Consider the following 6,712-nt stretch of genomic DNA (forward strand, 5'->3'; position numbering starts at 1 on the left):
AAGCAAGAGTTGTTCAAGGAAAGGAAGCAAGAGACAAATTAGGATTGGGTAGTTCTAAAGAGAAGAGAATACACAACACTACCAATGATCCAACTTCCTTAAGTGAACCAGGAGTAGGAGCAACTCCTGAAAGATTGAATCAACTTGAATCTGTACAAATGGTTTACCACTCTGTTTTGAAAGAAGATATCATGTTATACTTTATGACATATGGGAGAGTATTCCAGATCAGGAAGAATGCTATTCCATTGAAGTATTTTGAAGAATTGGAACATGTTCTATTTCTACTTTAAGTGAAAAACAGATCAACAGATGGTGCTACAGGTTATTTAAAATCAAATATTCAAAGACAGAAGAGGCTTTACTCTGTAAAGTCTGACAACCCACACTGTCCTAAGTACAGATCTCACAGTGGAGATATTGTTGAAATGAAGCCTAATACTGCAAAAATCATCACTATATTTTCTGGTATTAAGGGACTTGAATTCAATCTAGAGTCTGATAAAGTCTATATCATTAGACTGGATCAGGATATAAGAAAAGCTAAAATAAATGATCTCAGGGCTGCTATCTTTCAATATGGTGAAGATACAGTTGAACTGAAAAATGCTAAAAGGAGGATGGTCAATGAACTTGAATATGCTGAGAGAACACTTTTGAAGAACTATCTCAGAACAACTCCTGACATCAAAGAGATCAGAAATTGAAGCCAAGTCAAAGATCTACAACTGCTTAAATTCTGAAGGATATACAGACTGAAGCTGAAATCAGACTTTAAGGATGGTAAAGCTGTAAGGACTGTAAGTTGTAGTTATCTAGTCAAATTCTCATGCATTTGTACTTATTGTTTTTGACATCATCAAATATTTGTTGAACTTGTATATTATGCTAATTTACATGTTGGGGGAGATTGTTAGATATATTTGTGATGTTATGTCTAATAATAATTTGTGTTTAGTTTTCAGATCTTAACTAACAGGACAAATCATGACTTAACTGGAAATCAATACTTATACTGAAGTCAGAACTTAAGATATCAGAACTTAAGTTATCAGAACTTAAGATATCAGAAGATATTTATCAGGAGATAATATCAGGACTTAAGGAGACTTTCAGATAAGGAAGGCGGCTGATTGAAAGGAAAGAAGATCGAGACTAAAACAGAAAGAAATATGCATGAAGAAGAATTCTATGAAGAATAGAATACTTGGAAGAAAATATAACTTGTTGATATATTTTAGGATGCAGACTTATGTTCGATATCAATTAGAAGTTTATCTTGTAACTGTGTGTTTATATAAACATAGCATAGGGTTTACACTAGATGTGTTATCTTATTCGAGAATATTATTCATTGTAACCCTAGCAGCTCTCGTGATATTTGTTCATCACTGAGAGAGAACGGTTCCATTGTAATACTGTTTTATTAATAAGATTATTCTGTGTTTGATACTTGTGTTCTTAATTTGATTTGATTGTGCTAGACACCGTATTCAACCCCCTTCTACAGTGTTTTGTGACCTAACATATATATATATATATATATATATATATCAATTGAGAACCCTGTGAAGCTTTGAATAGCTCACAGTTGCTTTACAAGTTGAACAAACAAACTACAGAGAAATACTTATAGAATACAACTTGATATATTTCTCTGGAAAATGTATTGCTTAGTTAATTGTTCTACTTGTTTCACTCGGTTTATATATCACCAAATTTACATGAGAATAAGACAAGATAATAAAACAAAATATATCTAGTCTAACTCCATGCTACTTCACTACTCTATTCCATCATCTTTGAATATCTTCACAATTGCATGGAAATGGTAATGCTTCTTCGTTCTCAAAATCCTGCTTAACAGGCTGCCACATTCCTTTTGCGAACACCCAACGCATGTGGCTGTGTTGTCACTGTCAACAGCTATTTGAATTTGATCATCCGTCGGGAGTATGTTTGTCATCCGTCGGGAGTCTTGATGATTATCCGTCGGGAGTCTTGTAAATCATCCGTCGGGAGTCCATCTGCCACTTGACTCTATTTCACTCATACCAAATTACAAGACATCTCATATTTAGAATTAGTCAACCTATTCTGCATATCAATCTAGTAGTCAACATGACTTAGAGAACCCTACACAATCTGCTTGACTAAAACATGTTGTTTGCAGAAATGTGCTACAGTACATATTTGTTACATAAGATACACTCTCGATGGATGTCAAATTGTCATTCGTCAGGACTATAATGTTCATCAGTCGCTACTATATTAGATCATCCTTCGAGAGCTACAAATTTCACTAAGTTAAATCTACTAAGGTGTTTTGTTTAACTTATCATCAAGTTCACAATATATTCCTAACAATATCCCCCAATTTATGTCTAATGGAATTGTAACCATAAATTAAGAGAAACTTGATGATAACAAAACACCCTAAAAATACAGATTAAAAAGTAGTAGATAAAACTGATAAGTGCTACAAAATTTATTTAAAATTGAAAAAAGCAAAGTGTACAAAGAGTTCTCACAATCATTATCAAGGTGCTCCTCTAGTCTGAGCAGATAATTCTATTTTCTTGATTGTCTGGATTTCTTTCCAAGCTTCCTGTTGTTTTCCTCTATTTGATTCTGGAGTTGTCTATGGAATTCAAGTTCATCAGCTTCAGATAAATCCAGCATTTCTTGTATTTCCAATAGAGTCTTATTTCTAGTGATACTCAATTGGTCATCCAGTATGAAGAATCTCTTAACTCCCTTACCATCCATGAATTCCATTAGCCAATAAAGCCTCAAATACACCCTCTTTCCTGTGAAGGGGATTGTAAGAGTTCTTGGAAGTGCATCCTTGGCTTTATTACTCCTTAGATCTTCTATCTTCTTTAGAACCAGTTTCCTTGCAGTTACATTGAACCCAAAGTTCTTCTTGAAAGATGAGAAGACTTTTATCAGAATAGATTGGCTTTCTTGAAGAATCCTGTGAAGTGGCCATGTGATTTCTCTCCCTCCCTTGTACTTGAATACTAGCCTTTCAGGAAGATGTCTGTAAGCATCAATCCCTCTTACTTCTTCCAATTCATCCAAGTAGAGGTTCAAATCTGAAAACTCCTTGATATCACAAATATACAAAAGATCTTCCTTGTTGACTGTGGGTTGAGATTTGGTTAGGATCTTGGATCTAAGAGTCATATGCTTCACTTTCTTGGTTGTTCTAATCTTTGTCTTCTTTGGCTTGTTGAAGATAGGTAAGTTGAATTCAGGGATTGGCATACTTTCCCAGTCTATTGGCTCATCCTTGGGAATAATAGGCATACTGTTGAGTGGCATTTATGACACTTTATAATGCTCTAATAAGCTTTGAATTGATGCATTTGTACTCAAGTTGTTAAGTGTTTTAACGTGTTTTCTAGTGTTTTTGCATTTCAGGCATTAATCTGTGAATCAGGTGAATTAGCATTGATTTGGTGTCAAGGTGATGTTGGAATAAAAGCTCGTGGAAAGCTGGCTCGAAGCAGCAAGGAAAAAGATGAAATCTGAGTTTTTCCCAGAAGGACAGCGCGCCCACGCTGTAATAGCACGCACCCGTGCCAGGATTCCAGAAAGGCAGCGTGCCCGCGCTGTGACCGCGCGCGGCCGCGCCGGTGCGAAAAACATGAATCCTGATTCTAATGCGATTCTAATTGGGGAGACTTCCGGATTGGTTAGGGCTGCTATATATATTCAAATAAGAATGTTTTGAAGGGATATATCAAGGGAGAGACATATCAGAGCCAAGGAGAAGACGGCAAGAGACCTATAGCACAATTCAATAAAGGCGAAGATGATCTAGTTTATTCTTGTGAATCTTTGTTTTGAGTTTTAATCTTGGATGCTCGTTTCCTGTTTTGTTGAACCTATACTCTTGTGTTAACTTGGTTTTATTTATTCGTTATAAAGACTACGTTTGTTAAACCATGCTTTCATCGAAACCCACATTGATGATGAGTCCGATCATGGGCTAATCGTTATCGTGGGGTTCTAGCAGATTTATTTATGGATTTCTTTAGTTAAATTGTTTCGATGCCTTAGCATGTGGTGATTGTATGATAGCCTAGTATTGGTTGTGCGTGTTCGTCCTATGAGCATCGCGAACTTATAAGATAGTGTGTTAATTCTTAATAAAGTGAAAGTGAATTTAAGGATTTAGAACTTACCATGCTAGCATAGGTTCATGTATTGTGATGTATGATTCGTAGGTAATTTTAACCATCTTACTTACCCTATGTAATCAAGATGGATAACTTATGCTTAAACCGTTATGTTGTCAAATTCTATAGACATATAGGGTCTCAATATAATTGGTGTCTATTCAGCTTCTATCTCTTCTGTGGATGTCTGGTAGTATGGTACTCGTGCAACGAAAGTTGGTGTTTATCAGTTTCGTGCTATCTGATTAATGTCATCACCATTGCATGTTAAGGTTGAGAACAATAAGGCTATTGAATGATGTAATTAATGAAGTTAGAATCCCATGTTTGTCACATATATATATTAATTCAGTCAATCTTATTCTCGTAGTTATAATAGTTAGCGTAATTCTTAGTTATAAGCAACCACAATTTGTTATCGTCTTAGCATTAAATAATAACCATATCATCGGTGTATAAGTGCATAAATTAACTAGTCAACCAAGCAGTCTCTGTGGGAATGAACTAGAAAAGATTCTATACTACTTGTGAACTCGTATACTTGTGTGTATTATTAGTGCGTGTTTAACGACTAACAAGTTTTTGGCACCGCTGTCGGGGACTGTAGTGTTGGTTATTTTTTTAGTTTATGTGTTTATCATCAGTGGTCATTAAAATTCATTGACTCGGACATTTTTACTTACCTGTTTCCTTGTCTTATTTCAGGTGATCTAGCGAGCGTGTATGCATACGCGTTCTCGGACCCTTAAGAAAAATCTGGATCAAGCCGAGGAAGAAGCGATAGAGGTTCGAAGAGAAGTCTTTAAAGAAGAAGAGAAAGTAGAAGATAAAGAAAAAGTTGAAGAACCAGTGGTAGTAGCGATGGGAGATCAAACAGAAAATCCTAAGGCTTTGATGGAATATTCTTAGCCTAAGATCAATGACATTCAGTCAAGCATCATCAGACCAGCCATCTCGGCTAACACTTTTGAGATCAAAGCAGGCACGATTCAGATAATACAGAACTCTGTTCAGTTTGGGGGTTCTCCTACTGAAGACCCCAACATGCACATCAGGGATTTCATCGAGATCTGCGATACTTTTAAGTTCAATGGTGTGACTAAGGATGCTATCTAGCTGCGACTCTTCCTATTCTCTCTTAGGGACAAAGCTAAGTGCTAGTTACATTCTCTACCAACGGGGTCAGTCACTAAATGGGAAGATCTTGCTCAAAAGTTTCTCACTAAATTCTTCCCTATGGCGAAGACTGCAGGAATCACGAATGCTCTTACTCAGTTTGCTAAGTAAAATGGAGAACCTATGTGTGAGGCTTGGGATCGATATAAAGAGATGCTAAGGAAATGCCCACATCATGGCATGCCTGATTGGATGATTATAAACTGTTTCTATAATGTATTGGGTGCTACTTCTAGACCCATGCTTGATGCAGCATCAGGAGGAGCCTTGTGGGCTAAAAGCTACGATGAAGCTTATGAATTGATCGAACTGATGGCTGCTAATGAGTACCAGAATCCTTCCCAGAGACTGACTCAGGGAAAAGTAGCAGGAATTCCGGAGTTGGATGCAGCAACTGCTATAGCTGCCCAACTTAAGGCTTTGTCGATGAAGGTGGACTCTTTGGCTAATTATGGAGTTAATCAAATCGCTAGTGTCTGTGAGCTTTGTGCTGGTGCCCATGAGACTGATCAGTGTGTTATTTATATTGAATCAGCTCAGTTCGTGAGTAATTTTCAGCGATCACAGCAACCCGTGCCAGCCACCTATCATCCTAACAACCGCAATCATCCAAATTTCAGCTGGAGCAACGCTCAGAATGCGGTTCAACAGCCTTATCAGCAGTATCCAGCTAAGCAATACAAACCTCCAGGTTTTCAGCAATCGCAATATGCACCAAGACAACAACTCCAGCTGCAACAAGCTAATGAGAAATCTGAATTAGAGGAGTTAAAGCTTATGTGCAAGAGCCAAACAGTTTCTATCAAGACCTTGGAAAATCAAATCGAACAAATTGCCAATGCCTTGCCAAATCATCAACCTGGTACATTGCCTAGTGACACTGAAGTGCCAGGAAGGAAGTAAGCTAAAGAACAGGTAAAGGTAATCACGTTGAGGTCTGGAAAGGTTGCAAATCCCGAATAAACTCAAGTATTGACACAAAAAGCTGGGGCTGAGAAAGAATGGGAGCAGCAGGATGTAGAAGTGGAACCAAGGAAGACTTCTATTGAGCACACTCCTCCTGAGAGTAATACAGGGGAGAAACAGATCTATCCTCCACTGCCTTTTCCTAAGTGGCTGTAGAAGAAAAAACTGGACAAGCAATTTGAGAAGTTTCTGGAGGTGTTCAAGAAACTTCATATCAACATACCTTTCGCTGAGGCTCTTGAGCAGATGCCTAGTTATGCAAAGTTTATGAAAGTTATTCTCTCTCGGAAAGTGAAGCTAGATGATTTAGAGACTGTTGCTCTCACGAAGGAATGCAGTGCTGTGCTGCAAGCCTGCAATAGAAGTTTCCCCCGAAGCTTAAA

General features: G+C 37.4%; 1 non-coding gene across 1 annotated transcript; it reads right to left on the reverse strand.

Annotated features, from left to right (window-relative positions):
• Positions 1-5,438: 5,438 nt before the first annotated feature.
• On the reverse strand, positions 5,439-5,545 carry LOC141676360 (small nucleolar RNA R71). The gene has a single exon (XR_012556955.1). It is a non-coding gene; the product is annotated as a small nucleolar RNA R71 (small nucleolar RNA).
• Positions 5,546-6,712: the final 1,167 nt, after the last annotated feature.

Source organism: Apium graveolens, chromosome 7 (genome assembly GCF_009905375.1).
Source record: "Apium graveolens cultivar Ventura chromosome 7, ASM990537v1, whole genome shotgun sequence".
NCBI classification, from domain to species: Eukaryota; Viridiplantae; Streptophyta; class Magnoliopsida; order Apiales; family Apiaceae; genus Apium; species Apium graveolens.